We start from the raw sequence: 25,297 nt of genomic DNA on the forward strand, positions 1-25,297 counted from the left end.
AAATCTCCGGTGAGGGCTGATTCTGTTTGCATTAAATCCAATGGGAGGTTTGTTACTGACTTCAAAGTCAGTTCCAAGAGGAACTCCAGTTTGGCAAATCATGACTAGAGAAAAAAAATTCAGCCTTTTAGTCAAATGACTAGTGCCATTTAAATTAGCATTTCATTACACGCTCTAACACTTCAGAAAGCAGCTGGGGCCAGGACATTTGGCTTTTCCCAGAGAAGCTGCTCATTGCCAGCCCGGGCATGGTGGAGATGACAAGTCCTACAGCATCATGTCACCTGAAGCACCTGAGGTGGACCAGGTGACACTGGTAGGGGAGCCATAGGCCTATATTACATCCCTCTTAGTCTACTTTTGAGAGACATTTTTTTTTCTTTTTTTTTTTAAATTTTATCTGCCCAGACTGCTGCTCTTGCTATCTAAACCTGACTTAAAGGGCTCAGCTCTGGTACTGTGGCTGATTCTCTGTTTTTACAGTATTGTGCATAGTTCAGAGCTTAAGGAAAGTAGTACTGGAGGCAGCAGGGTGTTCAAAAACCAGACCATCACCACACAGAGCATTACAAAACCTAAATATGTAACAGTGACAGGGAAAGCATATCTGGTTCAATCCCTTGACTTGGCAAGGAGTATTTGTCAGATAATTTGCCACATACTAGTCACTGGGTGCTGCTTAATTGCTGTGTCAGAGCCCTGGCAAAATGGGACTATTGTCACCTTAGAGCTGCAAAAGCGTCTCCTGACACTTCTCCATCCCATGAGCCTGAGCACTGCCTTGGGCTGCTGTATGCCAGCTCTGAGCCCTGCAATGCTTACTCTGACTATGCATCCTTGAATTTAAGATGGAGAGGGAAAATTATTTAGGCTAACTTATTTAGGCAGCCTAGGAGAAGGTAGTGATGAAAACGAGATTGTGAAGTTCATGCTTAACTTCATCTTTCAGTACTGAGCTCATGTGAGGGTACTCTGATCCTTTGGGCACCTGATGCACAAAGGTCCTTCTTGGACCTTCTGTAACACTGGAAAAAAAATGATGGTACACTTAATTTGAACTGTGGATCTCATTCCTAAGTTTTCCTTAGACAGGCAATTTATTTACGAGCATCACGTTAAAGATGAAGATCAGATTTTCTTTATCACATGCAGTCTTCCCATTACCCCTGGAAGGACAGCACCTCTTCTAAACGCCAGCAGGAAGAGAATAAAATGTAACATGGTATCCTATAATCATATTTATTCCTGTACGCAACAAGCTCAAGCTCTGGGATCTTTTAATAACTTTTTCCATATTGGACTCTTTGTTTGGATGTGGTTTTCCTGATGTATCCTAGTAACATGTTTAGTTAATTTATATTGTGTGTATGTGTAGACAGACATACACACATCCATATGTATGCACACACATAGTCCTCATTAAGTAAGTGTTAAACCTCCCACTGGTTTGGAGGGCAACAGGGCTGAAAACTAGAAGTCTATTCCCTTTGCAGAGAAGTACTGCAGAGACTGCTCCAAGGAGGCACACGCAGCCCTCAGCGGGGGTCTGGAACCCCCATGCCTCTGGTGTGAAGGCTGCTCTGATGTGTGCACCCCAGGAAGAATTAAAATCCTTATTTCTCACTGGGAGCAAAGTGCCATGCTCACAAGCCCTTCGGGTGGGTGATGGATTCTTCTCTGCTCATCCCTCGCTTACATGTGCAGAGTCTGGAGCGCCTGGCAAGCCCCTTGGCAGCAAAGAGGTTGATTGCACGTACATTGGCAGTGTGAGGATTTGATCCTTAAATTGTTAGAGTATCTTGGCTGTTGCAAAACAAACTCCAAACCCAGAAATATTTGCCAGTTGATAGAGAAAGTAGTGATTCCACTATTGCACAGTAAAACACAAACATAACATATTTATCTAGTGTTAGGAGAGGACTCTCTCTTGAAGGACCCATTCCTAGCCATTTCCAACTTTATTAAAACAAAAAAGAACTGGCTCCAGAGCTACTATACACACACTTGGAAAGGACACGTATTCCTTATCCTCTCTTTTTTTTCAGGCCCACAGGTGGATCAAACGAATCCTGCACCGTTATTCTCACTGCATAGCAAAACTTTCATTCACTTCAAGGAAGATTCTGCAGACCTAAGGACAGAGGAATCAGGGCTGAGAGCAAAGGAAACAACATGAATAATTTCCTTCATTATCTGGTTTAGAAAAAGCCAGCTGCTTTCTACAGTCATGCCAAAACTAAGAGGAGATGGTCTGAGGTTAAGAAACACATGGGATAATTTTCATACCAAATGTGAATGTTGAGAAATTGCTTTAACATATAGTAACTTGCCATCATAATGCGATATGTGTTCACTTCCAGCTTTAAAAGGAGACTTTATAAACTCTACCATCTTTGGTTTGCTAAGGCAACTGTATTTATTTTTTTAATTCATAACTTTGTGAGAAAACATAATGAAACCCTTGATGTTTTTATTGTCTTGATTAGTGATTCATTGTGTAAGCATTTGGTTATTGAAACATAGGCTAAATATTGCACTGTAAAATCTGTTGCAACTTACCCAATATCTTTTGGAACGAATAAAAAAGATGTTAAGATTGCAAAAATGGTATTAATTTTAATTTTATTTCATTTCATATAATAAAAAACTCACTTGACTGCACAGTCCTTTGCTTATTTTTTTTTTAATCACTTATTGCATACGTTTATTGTGTGCAGCCATATCCTGGGCTGCATCAAGAGAAATGTGACTAGCAGGTCGAAGGAGGTGATTCTGCCCCTCTACTTTGCTCTTGTCTCACCTCACCTGGAGTACTGCATTCAGTTCTGGAGTCCTCAGCACAGGAAGGGCATGGACTTGTTAGAGCAAGTCCAGAGGAGGGCCACAAAGATGATCAGAGGGCTGGAGCACCTCCTGTACAAGGACAGGCTGATCAAGTTAGGCTTGTTTAGCCTAGAGAAGAGAGGGCTCCAGAGAGACCTTACAGTAGCTTTCCCGTGCTTAACAGGGGCCTAGAGGAAAGCTGGGAAGGGACTCTTTCTCAGGGAGTGCAGGGATAGGATGAGGGGTGATGGTTTTAAGCTGAAAGAGGGTAGATTTTGGTTAGATATTAAGAAGAAATATTTTACTATGAGGGTAGTTAGGCACTGGAACAGGTTGCCCAGAGAAGTTGTGGAAGCCCAATCTCTGGATGTGTTCAAGGTCAGGTTAGATGAGGTTTTGAGCAACCTGAGGTATCGGAAAGTATTCCTGCCCATAACCAGGGGTTTGAAACTATATGATCTTTAAGGTTCCTTCCAACCCAAACTATCCTATGAATCTATGATTCTATATACTTGAAGAAAAATGTCTGTTGTGAATAATCTATCTAACATTAAAACCTGATACTATTATAAACAAGTTACTGAGAAAAATAAACCAGTTTACACTTTGATTTCTATAATTCCTTTTGAGAGATTATTCTAGAATAAACATACCCTTAACACATGTAAACAACACAGGAAATTAATAATAAAATTATTTGGATTTATTTCAGATGTTGCATACTTTATGTAAATATAAGTGTCTTTCAATTTCAATGATTTTCCAGTAAGTAATAAACTTTGCTCATTAACCTCCTCTTAAATTAAACATTTCTTACTTTATATGTGTTATTTCAACTAAATCAAATGGATGCGCTTGGTAAATTAATGCAACAGATCTGTTTAACCAGAGAATTAAGATGGCTTCTTTTGAGTTGGGGTAACTGTGACTTTCTACTTAAAGTTCAAGGGAATGTGATGCAATATAATATGTTGATTTTCAATGTGAAATCATTGCTACTATCTTTTTTTTTTAAAATTAATCTGTCTTTCCCCTATGGTAAAACACAGCGGTAAAATGTGAAAAAATCTCACCGGTAAAATAAATTTACATATTTCTGCTCCATGAACCTTGGTTTAGCAGTTTTTTACAGGACTGGCTTTTTTTTTTTCCTACCAGACATAATAGTCTATGTTTTCTTGGAGTGATGAGTGGGCCATCTTTCTGGAAACTGATTTCTTTTAAGTGCATCATTTTCAGATTATAAGGAGAAAAATGATTTCCGTTTTCTGTACCAACAGAAAACAATACATATTAAGAAACATTTTGCTTCCATGATTCTCCTGATATATACCTTTGACCTCTAAAAGGTTGTTGGCACTGGCCTCTGTGGAGACTTTGGACCCAATTCCAGGGGTATTGGTGTGCAGGTCATGATATGGAAAAAGGTTTGCCATGACATAAACAGGGACACAACAGCATGTTTGATGCCCTTCCTTACCCAAGAATTAGGAGAAAATCAATTGAGGGTCAACCAGAGGGACTGTGGGAACCAGCCTCTTCTCAACCCATACTTCTAGCATTAAGGTTGGGTTCGGAGAAGCCCACTGTTCCACTGCAATGCGCCATTGGAGCCAACATGGGCTCCTTTTCCATGCAAGAGTCAAGAGGAGGCAAGTAGTGCTGGTGACATAGTGTGGGCATCTCTCCCTTTTGGGGGTTGCTAGCACAGATAGAGGCTACAAGCTCTGAGGCCGGTGAGAGAGATTTCTTTGCTCTGTTTGTGTCAGATATCATTGCACAGCTTAGTATTTAACATGAGTGCTAGGCTTCTGGATTTTATCTCTTAACGAGACACAGGCTTTCCTTGGGGGACAGTGAATCATCACATTTCTTGAGCACGAGCTCTCAACCAGCAGCACTTATTTTAGGGATTGTGTTGGCCAGGAGTCTGCATGAGGCAACATTAGCTCTGATTACAGTAGTAAAGCACTAAAATCTATTAACTCAAATATAACTGTTTCGGTTTCTTTTGGTTTTGTTTCTTTCTTTTTTTTTTTTGTTCAATTGGATTTGCTGCAGACATGACTCATTGCCACTTCCTTCATCTCCACTATGATTCCTTCAGGACCTTCAGACATGCAGCACGGCTTGCATCCACTTCAAACACAATGCAAATTCTCGTGTATATTTTTCATACTGAGGCTTCATCTAAATTAAATGTGGCAGGCCAGAAGGTATGCAGTACATATCCTTGGTTCCCTCAGTAGACTGAAAAGAGGACTACAAAGGAAAAAAGAAGGAAAGGAAAAAAAATAAAGAGAGCATACACAAAGGAGGAAATCAAATTCCAAAAGCTCACAGGAAGCCAGATTCTCTAGGCACAAGAAAAGTGACATTATCCAAACCAAACCTTAACACAGCATGGAAATGTGATGAAGAGTAGGGCTGGTATTTTCAGTGAGTCTATAGACATACATGTAAATACAATCAAATTGGGAACACATTCTAGGGATTAAAGAGATCTGCGTAGCACTAGAAAGAAGCAGCAGATGTAACTGCTAACAACAAAGAAGGGATTTCTGGCCAAAGTTCAAGATTTTCTTGCACCCAAGCCCATTGTTGCAAATGAATCTGGACACAGTAAATAATTTGTAGTGACTTGTAGACCCAACTTATTTTTGTTGTTGTTCATGAACTAGCTATCATTTACCAACATGCTGACTTTTATAAATGAGTTCCTTCGCAGTCGTTGAGCAAACATGTAATGCAGATGTACTTTCATCTAGGCAGTGTCACTGCTCTACTAAACTGAGCTGCTACAGAGGCTGTAAGATGAGCAGCGACCAAAAAGCGTTGATAGCTGAAGATGACCAAAAAGTTCGGAGCTCTGATCAGCAGGTTTCCAACAACAGAGAGGCAAACAGTCCAATGAAGCTGATCTGCAAGCTTCAAAGGGGTACCAGACACTATGTTTCATGTAAGCCACTCTTGATGGAGGGGAGGTACCACATGGGGAAGATATTTTGGTGGAGCAATGGCCTGGGAAACAAGACCCATCAGGAATGTCTAACACCGATTTTAATTTCTTGGTGTATATAGCCAAACCTCTCCAGCCATCTTAGAGATTAAACAAATCATTAAAAGTGGACTGCACAATTAGAAAATATTTCTAGGTTCGGATAGGCATTAAAACAGTGATAAATAAGTCACCTCAACTTCTACACATAATTGAGAGCATCTCAAACACATGATAAGAGTGCTCAGCCAAAATTAACCTGGAACTAAAACTCACCTTAACAAGTTTCTTACTTTTACTGCTCACCTGATAAATATCAACAATGTTTTCAACAATATTAATTTAATCTTCCTCTTTGAATGTTGTGAAGCCTGATGGGTTAAGGAAGCACACAGGAATATTGTCTTTTGTGTCCACACATACTTCACAGGTCACCATGGCAAATACTGCATTTTATCGACTTGAAAGTAGTAAAAATAGAAATGACAACTCAGATAACAGTCCCCTTACTGCCTGCAACAAGGGGATCTGTGTCTCATGTTATCCAGTGATCCTGACGGATCATATTGTCCCAATGGGAGACAGAGAAATAAGTATCTTATGTCCACCATTATTTTTAAGGGATATGCAGTGGTAGACCTTCTAGAGCTGGGAGAAAAGGAGCTACATGATGGTGAGAAACTGAAATTTCTCTGTTCCCCAAGAAGATTTTCTGTGTTGATGCCACACCAAGCAAGGCCACGTGCAAGGCTTGCCCTGCAGTCAGTCTGGCAGTGTGGCCACGCAGTGCAGCCACAGCCCTAAGAGAGCACCACTGCTGGGATCTGGATTTGCAAACCTGTGGCCCCTGCCCCATGGCCCTACGTAACTGCTCTGCTCTCCCTTGCTCTCTGTAAGACACTGTGTCATCTCAGGCCGAGCCCAAACCACAAGCCCAAGCTCTCATCTCCTTTACACTGGTGATGGCAGCAGATTAAACAATGAGAAAGTAATATTATTGTTTCTATTTATTACTCAAAATGAAAGGCACATTTTGGCACACAATGCTCGTTTTTTTTTTTGTGAAATCCTGTTCTGTCGAACAAAAAAAGGGCAGATAAAGGAATCAATTTTATATATAGATTTGCACCATCCTTTTAAAGTCTTAAAGTTTATATTCAAGTATTTCTATTAATGATCCATAATGCTAAACAATTTTTAATATCTTATTACAAAAGCTTTTCAGCTTGCTTTTAACAAAAGGAAAAGCTGTTTTAATATATGAAGCCTGAAAAATAGCCAACAATAAAAGAACATCACTCTTCTTTTTTTTTTTTTAATTATTTGAAGTGCTTCTGAATTCCCAACATAGCAATTGGAATGCAAGATTATGATCTAAAAGAAAAGATATGTTCATTTAATTAAAGTAGCCTTTTACATTTTTTTAAAAAAAGTTACTTTAAAAATGGTCTTACTGCTATTTATGAACTTTGGGAGGACAAGAGGCTCTGGGGATTTCTAATGACATACAGATAGCCATATGTTCCTCTCACCTCCGCTGTTTTCCCAGGGACAGATACTTCATTGCTTGTGCCAATAAGAAGTAATAAGAGATCATCACTTAATTGGTAATTAATAAGTGCTCAGTTTAACAGTTTCATGCCCACTTCAAGCAGGCAGATGTCTTCAGTGCTATGCTCTGGTCACTCTTTGGGAACTGTATATTGCTGCCACAGCCTGCTGTCTGGGCACCCAGCCCTATCAACGCTGAGTGCTCTTACATGGAGTTTTTTACCTACTACATTGTCAAAGTAAATGAAAAGTTAAATAAAAAAGCCAAAGCTAAACAACAACATGAAGAAATTAATACAAAGGGATTGCTGGGTCTCACAGTTTGCTTTTCTTCTCTTACTCAAAAGTTAAACTATGCTGACCTCCCTCAGAGCCACAGATGTACTTACAAGGTCTAGCTCCGTGCCTAATTACCAGAACGCTGGCTAAGATGGGCCTATTTTTAAATAACTTCCCTTCCATCTTTGAAATCAAAGAGAGAGTATGTGATGTAAAGAACAGCCTAGGTCCAGATAAACTTTTAAAACTATAGGAGAGGAAGAGAAGTAAAGGAAGAGAAAGATGGTCTAGCAGCCAAAATAAGGCTTGTAAATTCTCCAGTTCAGGGGGGAGGAGTCGTCAGAGTATCAACCATGCACATATCGTGGGCTACTAAATGTCACCCAGTCAGGCCTTCAGTGAACGCAGACTGACTACAGTATTGTTAGTACTGGCCCCTGATTTATTATGTCACCACCTCAGTGAAAGACTAACCAAATCCTCACTGCAATGAAAGAAAACTTTCAGGAATGGAGGTGAAAATATAGCAAAGATAAACAAAAAAACAGCTTTCATTGGAACTATCTGGGATGAGAAGCATGTCAGAGTCAAAGCTGTAGCATCAAGGTTGTGTCTATAGTGTCTCGTTCACCAGAGGCTTGAGTCAGCCTCACCAGAGACCTACACAGCGTTGTGACTTCTGGAGCAAGTGAATCATCCCCACTGGTGCAGGAAGAGTGGCTTGCCTTGCACATGAGATCAGCATGAATGCAACTAATTCAAATGTCCTATGCAGAGGGACTGAAGTGCAGGCTGTGGGCAACACATGTGCAACCACAGGCACTGAGCTGCCTGTCCTCCTTGTGCCTGAACGTAGTCTGTGAGGCACCCCAAGTGTCACATCTTCAAATGGCAGGAGTTTCCTTTGTGTTTCCATGCTCCAGTAACATACAGTGCTGAGGACAATATGCAAACTCAAGGCAGAAAGCTTCCTAAACCCATCATTGCTCTCCTCAACTGGTACCATTGCAAATGTTCGCAGTAAAGGAGCAAGGAGCATCTCAGGTGGAGATGAAACAGCAAAATAAGACTGCAAAATAAGACATTTCTTGACTGTAAGCAGGTTTACTTTCCCTCAACAGGCTCACTGTCTCCTTCTATTCTAAATAAAGCACCTGGTGCAAGCCTGGTGTGCAGATGGTCCTGCTGTGGTGCGCACAGTACACAGTCCCCCAAATCTGGCAGGCAGCGGTTTCAGTTTCTTTTTGCCAGCTCAGGATTGGTTTTACTTTTCTTTCCCTTTTCTGCTCCCTCTGTACTCAGCCTTACCCTCTGTGATGAAATTTGGAAGAGCAAATGTATAATCTGGGAATTTTTCCACATCCATCTTTTAAAGAGGAAGGTGGATAAGCTAACTCAGCTCTTTAAAGTCCCAGTTCGGAAAAAGCACTTTAAGCACATGCTTAAGTCCTGTTGATTTAGGAAAGGCAAGAAAGGCTGGTGATTTCATAGGTCTTAAACACATGCTTATGTGTCCTTCCTGAAGAGCAATACACACCTGAACAGTGGCCCAGTTATGCCAGTGCAGAAGGCACAAAAACTGTAAAATGCACAAGCTGAGTAATGCCTCAGTTTAGCTCCTTAAAATGATCACAGTTTCATTGATTTTTAAGGTCAAAGTACTGTGTTGGCTCTAGAGTCTCATTAGCACAGAGGCGCTCAAAATCAAAAGCAAATATTTAAATCCTGGTCACCCCTGAATCCTCCAATCTCTTCCTCTCAATAAACACCTGCAGCCCTCATCCCTCAATAAAAATGTTGACAGCTTTACCTGAGCAGGCACGTTTGAAATTTAGGAAGGAGAAAATGAAAACTGCTGAGGATTCCTCACTAAGGATGGTTTCCAACAGATGTTGAGGCTAATTTTTTTCCTTGGTGGCTGCAATACCACAAGGAAATATATTACAGCATAGGCGATTTTGCTGGTCAGTCAACCATTCCTAGAAATGAGCAGCAAACCAGTGTGAGCTGCTCTCTGGGAGGACTAAGTGACCTGTGTGCATATTGTTGTATGTCTCACAACCATTGAGGTAAAACAGTGGTTTTACTATGTTTTGTCACCCTCCCAGCATCTGCATACAGCCTTACCCTGTCCTTGTCCTTAACAACACTGTCAGCAATCCCTCTCGTCACTGCTCCTCTGTCAAGATAGAGAACATTGAAACAGGGGGATCCCTTTGGTCCTTGTTTCACCAGAGGGCATTACGAGGAGCTAGACTGGCCTTTCTGTCCTCAGCTATCTGTGGTCATGGCCTCTTGTCTTGTCATAGATGACTAAGAGCACTTTGCTTGCTGTCCTGTCTGGAAACACCTTCCAATGCCCCAGTGTGATTGAAATGTGGATAAACTGTCCCAACTCAAAGAGCTGCCATCATTGTTTCCACAGCCCTGTCACTGCCTGTCCCCTTTGTTCTCCGTATCTGCTGCCACCTGAGCTCCAAGGCCCAAGCTCCTCATGGTGTGAGTTCACCATCTACACCAGCTGGTTTTAATGAAAGCAGGTAGAATCCTCATCTGGGTATCGCTGGCATGGTCTCCCAAAATGCCTGAGAAGCAAAGGGTACAGGTGAAGCAGAGCTAGCTCCTTGGGCTAACAAGCAATCATCACTCATCTTCAGGGTCCTCTTTCCAGGGAAGGCTTCCAGCCTTTACAATTGTCATGCCACAGGTCAATGAGCTCAGAGACACAAATAATAGAGATGTGGCTTTTTTCAGGAGCCAGTTGGCTTATGATTTCTGCCAAGAGGTTGCTGTGGAGGTCTCCATCTGACTTTGGGCTTGCTTTATACTATCTTTGAGGAAGATCTGAGGAGATAGGATAGCTGGAGGGCCAAGACTCACCTCAGTACTCTTGATGCACTGAAGTTAGCTATCAACAGGCACAAGTCAGACCAAGGAAGGAAGAAGAAAATGGGATAGAGAAATTAATGAGCAGACAGTTTTACCTTTTCTTTTCCCTTTATTGTGGCTTATGGCAGATTAGCAGAGACCAGTTTTCATTGCAGCTGCCTATACTGTACTTGACCTATCTAGAAAGAAATCATTTGGTCCCCTAGCCTGGATGTTAGACACTCTCGCCTAACTCATATTTCTCTTAAATAATTTTAATTAAACAAGGAAAAAAAAGTGAACTGACAGTTATAAATAATGAAGTGAAAATAGGCTATGAATACAATAAGAACTAATTAAACAGGGAGGGTAAGACCATGTTGATTTATTTCCCTTTTGTGTGTGTGTGTGTGTCAGAATTTTAAATGAAATACATGTGCATTAGGCCTAAGGAGAGATTTAAATCTGCTGCACACACTTTCCTTCAGAGCACAACGCATGACAGATGTTAGTCACATCACTCAACACACTACTGCACAAGGCTTCAGACACTAGTGAACAGTGCAGTGCGGAAACTCGTATGGGAGGGCACAGGAAATGATTCTGAAGTAGTATGTTTTACCTTCTGTTACGGATGTGCTTGCACAAGTGTACACTGAACCCATGGCACAGCAAGGACCGTAAAGTTGAATCATTCCCAAATGCTAAGATGCTTCAGCCTGTTCTAATAAAAGTATCTACATTTCCCTAGAATGTTATTGCTGAAGATGTGTAAATAACAATAGCAATATATTGCACCAGAACGAAAATGAAATCACTGGCAAGGGACCATTTCACAGACCACCTGCAGATTATATATCATTTCTTTTTAGAAGAGCTGGAGCAGAGGGGAATGGGGATTTTTTTATTCCATAGAAATCGAAGCAGCAAGCTGTACATGATACAGGCAGTATTCATTCCTTGCTCCCGAAGAGAGGACCAAGGGCAAGCTACAGAAAATTATAAGGCTTTACTGAAGGCCTTCCTGGATTAATTCCTCCACAGGCTCCTTAGGGCTGGTTTTGAGGCAGAGGACAACAAGAACACTGAAAAAAGTGACCCGTACAGTAGCCCACAAAGAAGCCTCTGACTCCCAGTAAAGGAGGCACTGTGAATCCCACCTTTTCATTAGCACTCATAGACTTCCACCCACATGAAAATGGATGGTTGAGCATCCCCAAAATGTTATTGAGAACTGGCTGCCTCTCTCTAAGCTTGAGATTGACTCCAGGCTTCCCAGGTTCTGCAAAACATCCCTCCAATTACCTCACCCCGTGTTTGCTGCTTGTCCATACTGTCCTCAAGTTTATCATCTCCAGCAAATAACGTCACTGAGCTGGAAGGTCTGTTAACACCCAAACAAACCATATTTTTCCAATTGTCTTACAGAGTGTATTGTGTGATGTGGTTGCTGTGGAGATTGTCAGAGCTGCGGCAGTATATCTGAGACTGGATCACTTTATAAATTCCTTACTTCTTGCATGTTTTCCTAAACAAGCACCAGGGAGAGAGAGGAGACAGAGGCAGGTGGATCTTTGACTTGAAAACCATTACAAGTTTTATGCTCTTGTGAGAGTCGGGGGCTACACCTTTTACCTAGGAAGCCTCTTTGAGCTTATGTCTCAGTCTCTTTCCTCTACCTTTTGCTTAGAGAGTCTCACATCCATGTACAAACCTTTGAAGTTTCTTTGATAATTTGTGCTCAAAGAGCTGCAAAATTCACTGACCCGGTTTTAGCCCATTTATGCAAAAAATGTGGTTTTCCTCAAAATAGAAGGGCTGTATATTCACAGAGCTCACTTGCACACAGAAAGTCTCATTTATGAACCTACCACATGCAGTGAAAATGCGCCCTTTTCGTGAATAAAGCCCCAACTGTCTACTAACACTGTTAACACACTAACAACATTCTGCAAACATTTTCACATAATACAGTCTCTGACAAGCTTTGTTTCCACTTGGGTCAAATCACTTGGAAAAATCACACTTTTCCCATTAAAGAATAATTTTCTCTTTAAGCAGTTTCCAAGGTACTCCACCCCACCAACTTCCAGCTGGAGCTGGCTCACTTCATTTGGCCAGGTCTGATGGCCAGAACACTGGCAGTTCTCAGTGCCAGAGCAGGTGGGACCCAGGCATATGCGTTCAGTACAATATTAACCAAGGCTACAATTGCTTAAGTACTTTAAGTTCTGACCACCATCTCCAGAGGTTAGAAAGCTATGCAACAAATAACATGTGGTGGTTTACAAAGCAACACTTCTACTCAGAATCACAGAATCTTTTAGGTTGGAAAAGACCTTTAAGCTCATTGAATCGAACCATAAATCTAACACTGTCAAGTCCACCACTAAACCATGTCCCTAAGCGCCATATCTACAGCTCTTTTAAATACCCCCTCTATGCTTGCTTGGAGATTTAAATTCAGGTAAGCCTTGCACAGGGTTCATTTGGATAAGGAAAAGCATCCTAAACTGTCAAGTGAGGTCCAGATTTGCTGATACACTCTGGATGCTTTGTATTTTCTAACAGCACAAACCTAACTCACAGAGGCTTGTTTGTGGCACAAATGAACCGAGAGGAACAATTTTGCCTACAGACAAGAGGTGTCACAAATCTGAGTGAAGATAAGTACTTTGAAGATGTAGAACAAAGTAACTGCTGAATGTTGTCATGTTATGTCTATTATCCTTGGGCAGATTTTCAGGAAGGGTGAAATTTCCCTTTTGTGGCTGTGGGTTGGACTGCAGATCAGGCTGCAAAGTGGAGCTACAAGAACAAATCTGTTTATTTGTGTACATGCCTCAATGACAGTGCAGATGGAAAATTATAGGTGGAAATTAATGCTCAATTTTAATTTTCAACCAGTTTGTGCAAGTTTTGGAAAGGTAACTGAAACAAAAACACATACACATACATGACTAAGAAGTCGATCCTTACACATTGTCTTCTCCATAGGAAAAAACAGTTTTTCAAGAATTTTGCCTTGATTATTCTTAGTATGGGTAATGACCTCAGTGTCGCCTGATCTCTATGAAATTTGTACTCTGACACCTTTGTATTTCATTCACTTCCTGAATTACTGAATGATGCTAAAGTGTTTTGTAAGTGAAAAGGCAAAGTTCAAGCACCATCCGCATGCCAACTTGTGGCTTTCAAAAAAGCTATAAATGTTGACTTTTCAGTCTCACTAAGATGTGAGATGCTTCTATAAATAATTTGCTTCTATTAGCTGTTATAATTTGAAAGGTTGTTCTTTTTCAAAAAAAAAAACCACCAAAAATATATTACATAATGTTTTCATGGTTTTTTTTGCCAGTTTAAAATATTTTTTACTATTTTTATAGAAAACAGGCAGTTCTGTTATCCCTGTTCTACAAATGAGGAAAATGCAGCACAGATAGAGTGAAATGGTCCCTCACTGGACTGATGGTGAGGCAGGAAGAGCACCTTCAGAGGCTCAGTAGAGTGCTTCAGCGTAAACTAAGAAAAGCTGTTATGCCCAGAATTTTTACAGGCTAGATGACAATGTGAATTGAGTTGAGATCCCTCATAAAGTCATTTGTTTAGCCCATGCATTCTATGAAATGTGAAAGAAATGTGAGCTCAATATGGGTTTCTTCAATCAAGAAAGCAAGCACTGCAACAATGGCAGTGTACGCCATTCAATCCATAGGTTTTGTTTTTTGCTTTGTCTCCATTCCTTCCTGCACATTGTTCGTGTTGGAATCCCTACTAGTAAATGTCCTCCTCAGGAATAGGTATGTACTTCCTCTCTTACTTTTCATGGTGCCAGTGTTTAGAAGTGAGAATATTCACGTGCTTCTCTGCCTAATAAATTATTATTATAAGGTAGTTTCATTAACTACTGTACTAAAACTTGTTTCATTTCACTAAGAATTACCTATAAAGATGGTCATGATGTTGCTGCATAAACAGATAACACAGACATTTTGTGTCCTACTTGGCTTAAAAAACCCCAGAAGTCACACAGAAGGGATGAAAGACATATATACTGCAGAGAAGCACATGGGGAAGAACCAGAACCACTCTTTATTTAACTGTAATGAAAACTCATTACATTCTTTTAAATTATTTGGGTCATATAGAGGAAGGCAGGTGGGAAGGGAAGGACAAAGGGAAGTGAGAAAGAAGATGGGAGGAAGGCAGGAAGGGAGGAAAGAGGGAAAGAGGAAGGAAGGGAAAGGGAGGGAAGAAGGGAAGAGTTAAAGGTTAGCCCCTAAGTCAAATGAAAGCATTGGCCTTCTAGGCACCACAGCAGAGACCTAAAGAGGCATGAGGAATGTGAATTTGCTGTGATGTTAAATGGCTTCCAGAACTGACCCTTGTCCAGCAGCAACAAGTATAGGCAGAGCAGGTGTGGAACCTTCTGCACACATCTATGGTAATGGGCCTTAGGAAGTCTACGTTTGAAATGAAAAGGCTAATAAAAGGACCTGTGGGCTATCTACTGTCTTGCACTCACTCTTGCATTTTCAGTCAATATCCAGCCTTGCACTGAATAATTGCATTGCTTTATAGAAAAACACAGATATTCACCCGGAGTTTTGCTAGCACGTGTTGGAAAAAGGCTTTAGTTAAGGCAGGCCCACTTCAATCTAAGCAAACGTTTCATGCTTAAATTCTCCTAGGACTCCATGCCTTTCAGAGTTAAGGTAAGCATTTATATTCAACACAGAGAGTCAGGAAAAAAAACATATACAGATGTAAGGCAATCAGTTAAGGGTCCTTGTAAAGTTACTCAGCGTTTTTGGGTGCAAATTTGTACGATCCATTTTGTATGGCTGCTTTTGGGTGAAATCAATCACTCCTTAAAAGTGCTTTTCTTTCCAATTGCTTTAAAATAACTCTAAAAAAGTAAGTCAGAATTAGAAATTCACATTATAGATTTCTGCAGCTGGACCCCAACCTTAACACAGGTTGTGTTGATAATATCCTTTCTTGACTAAGCTGAGGAGATGCTAGTATCTTGAAGGTCTTGGCTCCTTAATCTTATTCTAAGCATGCTACTCATCCACTAACAGCAGTGAGTTTGGCTCAGAAACTGTAGAAATGGTAGCAGAGGCATGTTTTTTCATAATGTCCCAGCCAGAGGACTTGGCCTGGAACTTGGCAATGCAATGCCTGGTATGCCTTCAGTCTGGAAGGGTCAACTCTCTTCCAAGGATGCCCAAAACATCAGTCTATTGGGACAATACCCACCCAACTTTCAGTTGAAACTTGGCTGTTCTGCAGATAGGGACATAAAACACGTTTTCCTTCCCCATACTGACAGAAGCATGCTGGCTTTAACAGTCTGGTGGTAACCAAAGGGAAATGGAGTCTGTTTTCCTCAATCAGGTGCTTATCTAATGTAAAATGAATCTATATATGTTCTCAAAGGAGGAAGGGATAAGTTCCCAGTGTTCTTCAACTCATGGCTGACTGCAAAACTAAGGTTGAATTTGCTTTTTTCTCGCCCCTTCTCCCCAACACATTTGATGCACCTGGCTGCCTCACCTCACTTTGGCTTGAACTGTTTGTCAAAGGTGGGATGGACATTTGGGCACAGATCAGCAGCACTGTCTGGGATGGGTCTCTCCTCCCTGTTCTCCAAGCCCCAGCACAAGCCAAGCCTCACGGCAGGGTGAGCACAAGCATCTAAAGTAGGAGTCCAGGTCTGGGATGGTATCTAAGCAAAAAGCAAACAAACAAAAATAATCCCTGTGGCTTGTGTTTTCATGTGTTGCTGAGTTGCCACACACCTCTGCAGGCTTTGAACTCTGGAGAGCAGTGCAGCTCTGACAGCCACGATCTGCCCTTCCTCTGGCCTGGGACAGCAGCAGCCCTGTGAGGCCATGCTTGCCAGTCCCAGTGCAAGTACCCCATCGACCCCCAGAGACATTTGGTTAGCTTAGTATTGCAGGGACTTTGCTTCCAGAGACAGCATCATCTTCCAGTGGCGACATGTACAGCACCCTTTCTGCTCTCACTCAACACACATGTATGGGTGCCTTTGTGCATCATTCCCTTTCTGATCCACCATCCTGTGCGATAGGTATCAAAATCTGCTCTTGGCCCTAAGCAAAATCTCCTGCCTCCTGGCAGTGATCTTGGGCAGGCTGGTGAACCCATGCTATGGGCATCTTCTTGCCTACATGGCTGCAGGACATGCCAGAGGCGCCCCTGAGCTGCAGCAGGCTATGTAGGGCTCAGGCGCTCCACTTCCAGCAGTGATACATCACTGCCCCATATTCACTCTGTTCAGTCATTCTCAGACAGTGTCATGCTTGGGGAATCCAAATCTTACCTAAGTTTGCTCTCAGTAGACATCAGGTCTTCCTTAGCAGAGGTAAAGGCATCTCCTCACTTTTCTACTACAACCCTTCCACTGTTTTAAAAGGAAACAAATCCTTTTTTAATAGAAAGCCCCCAAAAGGTGTGCAACATGATGTGGTTCCATGTGAGCAGGATTTCCTGCTTGACCTTTGAACATTGCTCAAGAACTATCTAGTCTAATTTTCCTTCTAGCATGTAATGTGAACTTTTCCAGTTGTTATTACTTACAAATAAGTATTATGACTAATTTGACAAATAATTCCAGACTTGAATTCCTCTGGTGGATTTTTTATTTAAAGACTACATCATTCTGGACTAGTTGTTATGCAAAGCAAAGGAGAAACAGTCTCTTTGGGAACAGATAGAAGGCAGCTCTTCGTTCTCACTAAGGAAAGAAATAGATTTCTATACCTGTGGTCTCAAATTCAGTTATATTATATATATGGATGAAATTTTGTCCCTACAGAGACCAACGGGAATTCCAGTTGCCAATATCAGGGGGTTGAGATTTAATCCAAGATGAAAATTTTATTTTTGGGGGGGAATTCTAAATTATCAGTGCTGTAAAGCAAACCTGCGATTTCCCATTGAACAGAGAACTTCCTGAAGAGAATTCTCTTCATTTTCATTTAACTATGTATATCAATAAAGAATATGAGACTAGCAGTCTGGTCCCATGATACTGAATAAATTACTACCCACTGGATCATAAATCAAGCGTTTGCATAATTTGGCCATTTACAAATCAAGCCGCAGTCCAGAAACTGCTTTTTCCCAGTGCAGTCATTGCAGTTAAGCGAATACTTGGAAAACACACAAGTTTTCATCTATTTATCAGTTTCTTTTAAAACAGCTGTTTGTATCTGTAGTAAAAAGGAAGATGCAAAATGTTCTTGGAATGTATTCAAAACATGAAAATTATCATAGTAACAGTGGGAACAATGTAAGACATCATGGAGGAGATCCAAGTTCCTTTTCATTGTCTCACAGGACGTGGATGGCAATGAAACAGAGGACACCAGGAGGACATTTTGATAGTGCAAGGTGGAAGCACCTTTTCTTGGCTGAGGGTCAACTGCACATGGAGCAGCCAGCACATCTGATAGTTTGGGCCTGGCTCTGTCCTTGCATTTGAATACAGTCCTGCAAGTTGGTCTCCCTTTCTGGAAGGGCACAAGTAACTTGTGCTGGCTTCCTCAAATGCTGGTCTACTGGAAGAATTTGCTGCTAGGTAAAAGTCCTTGCTCAGAGAGTTATGCTCCTACTATTCATATTCCTGAGGCAGACTGGGCTAGTACTGTCCTGAGCTTACATAAGTGTACCCAGCAGGGGGTCACTTTGGAGAATTTCCACCTTCTGTTGCACACAGCACAGGAATTTCACCCTTCACAGCTAAGGGCCAGAGCCTGCCTGAAGCTAGAGCAGGACAACCCCATGTGCTGTGCAGCAGGCCGCTTTTCCCCATGTCGCGGGGAAGTGTGTCTCGAAGGTGCAATCCTGATGCTGCCGCAGCTGAATGCCACGTGCTGGCTTCTTCACCCGCTCCACTCCATTAAAACCTGAGGCGACTGGGTGTGCAACTCTAGCCAGGGTATCAGAGTGTGCAGTTTCCACCCAGATAAATAGCACTGTAAGGACCAAACCAAAGGGTCAGTTCACTTGGAAGCCGTGCCTCTGACTTCGTTCCAAACAGATATGTAGAACCATAATATTGTACTTAGTAATAGTTTTGAGTTTCCGCAGTCATTTTTAGATGCAATAAACTAATGAGAGGCATGAAAGCTGGAATCAGCCACTATTCACATTTCCAAGATAAACATCTTAAAATATATTATGATCAAAATAAAGCAGACAAAGTTACTAGTAAGGTTTCCAAGAGTATGTGGCTGGTTTCAAAGTTCCATTAATATTTCTCATTTTGTTTTAGTGCCAGCCTGCAGAGCAAAATTATTCCAAGAGATAATATGGAGGTACATACTCAAATGAAGGCTAAAACCCTTATTCAGCTATTGCAAGGCATTTGGCCATGATGAAGTAAGAGGGGTGGAGAATGGAAAGTTGTTGACATGTCCGGAAGAAGAAGATTATTCTGTGGAACATAGCACAAATATTAGCACTATATGTAAAAAAAAAAAGAAAAGATTGCTGGGTTGCTGGAGAAGGAAAACAACTACCCAGAAGACAGAGCAAGCCCCACAGTCACAGCAAGGACATCTTGAGGTAACCCATCTGGGTTAATCAGTGTGCAACCATGCACTTGGACAGCAAACACAAGATATTTACTCCTTACACTTGCAAAACCCTCTCCTTCTCCTCTGTAAAAAACATATCTTCCACAGTAAAAAACCAACACCTCCCACTATAAGATACTAGAATAAGAGAATATTCTTTATGTTTTTATTCTGTTCACCAGCAGGTAATCATCACATGGAACTCCCAGAGCAGTCTTAAGAAGTGACCCACACCTCACACTAACATCAGGAATCCCTGTCAATCTAACTGAGGAGAAAAAAAAGGCTGCACAAGTGAGGCACAAAATGAAAGATGTCAGCAGGTTACAGGAGTCCTGTTGAGAAGCATCCAGTTTCACAAGGCTTTTGGGAAAACAGCAACAACCAATACTTGAATAACACTGCTACTATTTGCAGTTCTTACATCTTAGCTTTTCAATTATTATTATTTTAAGAATAAATAATTAATCTGCTTATGCAGGAATTTAAATCCAGGATTGCTGGAGTACTGATATCAATTTTTATAAGATTTCACAGAAATAAAGGAAAAGGAATATCTGGGTTCTTGGAGGCTAACAAAGACAAAAGTATAACAAAGGGAAAGTTAAAATTTTGTTGAATTACTCTATCCTTTTTGTCTTATTTTTTTCTATATGCATACATTTAATAAATTACATATGTGTATGGTTTTTTATAGCTAAGTAAACATATTTTATAGCAACATTTAAGAAAGAAAATATGCTATATTACTTAAACTCTTTCTTATATAAAATTTGTTGATTATTATCAACAGTCATGTTCAAGAATTATGTCAGTCCTGCATGAATGTCTTCCTGCAAAACATACTCTACTTTCTGGCTCAGTGGGGTTCCCCAGGGCTCGGTGCTGGGTCCAGTCCTGTTCAATGTCTTTATCAATGACCTGGACGAAGGCATCGAGTGCTCCCTTAGCAAGTTTGTGGATGACACTAAGCTGGGTGGAAGCGTGGATCTGCTGGAGGGCAGGGAGGCTCTGCAAAGGGATCTGAACAGGCTGAACCGCTGGGCTAGGACCGATGGCATGAGGTTTAACAAGGCCAAATGCCGGGTCCTGCACTTGGGGCACAACAACCCTATGCAGTGTTACAGACTAGGAGAAGTCTGTCTAGAAAGCTGACTGGAGGAGAAAGGCCCGGGGGTGTTGGTTGACAGCCGACTGAACATGAGCCAGCAGTGTGCCCAGGTGGCCAAGAAGGCCAATGGCATCTTGGCTTGTATCAGAAACGGCGTGAGCAGCAGGTCCAGGGAGGTTATTCTCCCTCTGTACTCGGCACTGGTGAGACCGCTCCTCGAGTACTGTGTTCAGTTCTGGGCCCCTCACCACAAGAAGGATGTTGAGGCTCTGGAGCGAGTCCAGAGAAGAGCAACAAAGCTGGTGAAGGGGCTGGAGAACAGGTCTTATGAGGAGTGGCTGAGAGAGCTGGGGTTGTTTAGCCTGGAGAAGAGGAGGCTGAGGGGTGACCTCATTGCTCTCTACAACTACCTGAAAGGACGTTGTAGAGAGGAGGGTGCTGGCCTCTTCTCCCAAGTGACAGGGGACAGGACAAGAGGGAATGGCCTCAAGCTCCGCCAGGGGAGGTTTAGGCTGGACATTAGGAAAAAATTCTTCACAGAAAGGGTCATTGGGCACTGGAACAGGCTGCCCAGGGAGGTGGTTGATTCACCTTCCCTGGAGGTGTTTAAGGCACGGGTGGAGGAGGTGCTAAGGGGCATGGTTTAGTGTTTGATAGGAATGGTTGGACTCGATGATCCGGTGGGTCTCTTCCAACCTGGTTATTCTACGATTCTATGACATGTATGGTAATCAAGACACAATAAACTAACAAATGAGCTAAAAAAATTTCTCCAAATCTGATTTTGCTGTCCCTCTCTTAGATACTGCTAATCTCTGACAGCAGTTCCATCAGAATGATATTACAGCTGAAGGCCTGTAAACAAATCCATACTCATCCTTCTTTGGGGAAGTACATCTACAGTCCCTGCAGAGGTCCTCACCGGCTCTTGCTGCCTAATAGGAACAGCTGGATTGCTGAGGGATCTGTCTCTACTGACAGATCTTGCAGGGAGTACCTGGGATAAAAAACCCAGGAGGGTTCAAAAGGAGTGGGAATTTTTAACGTTTACACTGAAATGAGTACACGCAAACTTTCCTAATAACAAGTCTTAAGATTTGGTCAGCTCTAACAAAGTCCTTCCTGGCTAAGAGCCTATGCTTTTGGGAAAGCAAAGATACATCACGTCACCTCCCATGGCATGTACTGCACCACTGATCCCAACGCAGACTTCCCTTCCCCAAAATGTATTTCAAGAAGATTGTTTCTAGCTGTGCTCTGATAGTGATCAAGCACACACATGTAAAACTACTGAGCACTGGGTGTTAAAAACAGCCTTAATTTTTGAAATAGTTATTTATTAACTTTAACACAGTGCTGGCAAACAAAATTATTATGTTAATGCAACATTTGACCACTATGCAATTCATTAGATCATAACCCATCACCTGTGTCTCAGGACCATGCAGTAGCAGCTGTGCGATCAAGCTCCAATCCATCGAGTTTCCTATGGCTTTGGGGCTGCAGCAGTGGACCTGGAGCTGGCATCATAGGTATCAGCTGATATTTTCCTGCTGAAGCCTTACTGCATGAATCATCTTACCAGTCTGAGAAGCAGATCTAAAAGAATTGTTTTATAGGCACGGTGGAAAGGACTGCAGTAGAAGAATGGATAGTGTGACTTTCAGAAGATGTTCTGGAGCTGGAAAGGTGCATGGAGGAGTCTGAATGTGGCTCTTAAGAGTTAGAATAACCCTTCTGTCCTTCAGTGCCCTGGATGGATTGGCATTTGTTTTTCCAGGGTACCTACCAAGTGGGCACCTGAATTAGTTAACAGAAGAATTGCAATAGTAATATTGATGTTAAAATGATCAGTGAAAGTTCATTTCCAAAAGTTTTTTTTTTTTCAGGTGGCTTGGTTTCTGGCTTCCAAAGCATTGTGAAATAAATCTCAGTACCTAGCTTGAGTTATTGCTGACTTACACCAGTGTAACAGAGCAGAATTTAGTGTGAATGTAGCCTGACGAGGAGTAATCACAACCTACTGCTCCCAAACCACAGGCCTCTGACCACTTGAGCTAAAGGAAAATATCCATTCATTTTGATTAATGAAAGGTTCTTGTTCAGGATTAATTTAGACCGTGCAAAGCTGAGAAGCTTCTAACCTGACCTTTCAAACACACTTGTGGGAGGGTTTTTGGAGGGGAGTCATTTGATTTATTTCTAGATACCATAATTCCATAGAAAATTTGAATCCTTTCAAATACAATTGCACCGAAAATGTTATGGATGTATTTGTCCTAGAAAAAAAAATTCTACAACTTTTATAGTTTCCTGCTTGAATAACAGTGACAGTGATGCTTAGTTTATATCTGCCATGCATTTGAGATTTGGAAAGCAGAGAATTGACTTTCATTTCTGAACTGCAAAATTCTCTCTGGTAATTGGCAATCTTTGGTAAATCTAAATTTCAGGCTCAAAAAAAAAAATCTGAACCCAAGTGGGTGTCTGCCTGGTTTCATGTTTTGTCATAAAAATGTCATACACCTTTACTCAGATGTACTTGGTGGATTGGCTATAAGAGTGTAAGGCTTTTTCTAGTGGTTAAGAAAGTGAGGTTCTGCCCAGCAGGGATTACAACCACGCTGCCCTTTCCTTCTTGAAAATATTTTATCTTAAAAAATTAAAGACTACCAATATTTATTTTAAAATATATAGCTTTTTTTCTAGTCCTAGTATCTGAAGACAAGGTCTTTTCTAAGTTGATACTTGGTCTACAGGTTTTTTCCACCATTTTCTAGTTCACACATCCAGCTGACAGGCAGAACTTGAGTGTCTGCTTCCACTGATCTGTGTCTGGCACCTCTTGGTGGGCATGGCAGTGTCTCCACAGCAACAACTGCATTTTCTAAATTCTCTCAAGGGCTTGCTGTTTGTTTCCAGTCCCCTCAGATTCTTCCTAAAGTACATTGCCAGAAATCCACTCTGGCACAAATTAGAATATTAACACCCTTCTGAGCCATGAATGTTTGATTTTTCTTGCTTCTGCATAAGAATTCACATTTTTGTTGTGCTGGTTTGGATTCAAAAGACTTTTTTTTTCTTTGAAAGGCCAAAGTGGGAGATTTTTCAAAATATTTTAGGATAGTGAAACATAGATTTCCCTTAATCAATCCAATTCATTCAAATTGGTGAAAGGTGTTGAAATCAAAGCCAAGTATTTGACAAGCTTTGGAAACACAGTCAAAAGCTTGTACCTGCAAGACAGTCTTTCTCACGCATGGTTAGAAGCATGTTAAAGCAGCAAAATCTGGCTTCGCATTTCAGACACACCAAAAGATATTCAGACTACACCACTGAAGAAACATATATGGCTGCATCCTGTGCCTTAGATATGCCTTTATATGGTCCTTCGTAAGGGAGATGGAAAAAAAAAAAAGGAGGGTTTAAGCCTTCTTATCCCTGCTAATGCACATTATCACTGTTACAGAAGTGGAATATATATTTCACAAAGGGAATAACGACAACATTTTGCTTGTGAGACTAAAGAAGAGAGATCATTAGCCCTCCTCTGAAAATTTTTCCTTAAGAATGGTTACCCAAGACTGAGCTGTATTGCAAGATTGACTTTTGCAGCATTTTCTAGGCTGTGGCATAGCTATACCTCCTCCATACCACAGGCCAGGCCATAGTGTGGATTTTGCTACAGCTCCTGGGCTGGAAGAGGAAGCAAGGATATCAGGGCACAGAGGTGGGCAAGCAGGACTGTACATGGTCCTCATTTCATTCCATGCACTAAGGTCCATGCCATGCTTCTTGGATGTGCAGTCAGACCCCTTGCCCTTGTGTGCTTACCCTTTGGCATCCGAAGAAGTCCTAAAACATCCCAGACAAGTATTCCACCCACAAACCAAATTCAGTAGCATATGTTGCTCTCCGCACATTTATCACTCTTCTTGGGGAAGGAAGCAAGTGGCAAGTGTTAATTGCGACTTGGTGTTTGGACACAAAACTGCTGTAGCTGACTCCTGTCTATATGATACAATCATCCACTCTTTGCAACTGCGTCAAATAGAAATATCCTGTGGTTCTGTAAGACCTATCTAAAACACTTATTTATTCCTCCCTGTTTTATCATGAATACTATAAAATGCAGTAAAAAGACTGAAATAACAAATTCAGTCTACTCGGATTATTATTCCTAGCATATAGAAAAATTAGTTCCAAGTAAGGGCATTATTTGATTACCGATGCGTTAACTGGGTGTCATTACTGACGATCCTGTAAACTTGGCATCCCAGAAACAGAATCCTGAGTCCTGCTTAAGTTTAAAAGTGGTTTCTGGTGCTTGTTTCTTGACTAGTTCTTCAGCCTGTGGTACATGACTTTTACTGATAATGATGAAGATGTCATCCATGGAGTAGCTACGCTGTTGGCGTAATAATAAGTTTTCTTAAAAAATATTATGTTCTGTATTAGTCATAAAGATTAAATCAGCTAATGGAAGAAATGGGACTATAGCTGCAGCCTCAGTAAACTATTTATTGTTTTGCCCATTGTGCTGGGCCTGTGGAGCAGAGAAATGATGCACAGAGGACGCTTCCAACAATTCCCTCTGTACTTCAACATTAAAATGAAATAATTCAGGAAAATGTGAGCATAAAAATGTATTCATTACAAAAATGTTGAAAAAGATATGTTATGCTATGATTGGCCAAATAAAAACTACAAGATGTAAAAACAGAAGATCAATCTACCAAGGCAATTGCTATATCTTCTGTTATTTATATCAATATTTATTTCCCACCTTATTGACTTAAGCAAAAGCCTCTTCTACTCTCCAAAGCACAACGCATGCCTCAAACCCTCCCCCGCCAAAACTGTTACTGCAACGGAGAAGTAGAAGTTAGAAAAACAGCATATACTGGGTTCATGATTTGTACCGCAGTAGTGGGAATGTTCATAAGTCCCTTATGAAAGTGGGGATTAAATTAGGTGGCCAACATACTGCCCACTACTTTATAAATATGAAACCCAGCTGCCATAGTGCATGCCATGTGTACTCAATGTTAAAACCTG

Source organism: Phaenicophaeus curvirostris, chromosome 4, assembly GCF_032191515.1.
Source record: "Phaenicophaeus curvirostris isolate KB17595 chromosome 4, BPBGC_Pcur_1.0, whole genome shotgun sequence".
Lineage (NCBI taxonomy): Eukaryota > Metazoa > Chordata > Aves > Cuculiformes > Cuculidae > Phaenicophaeus > Phaenicophaeus curvirostris.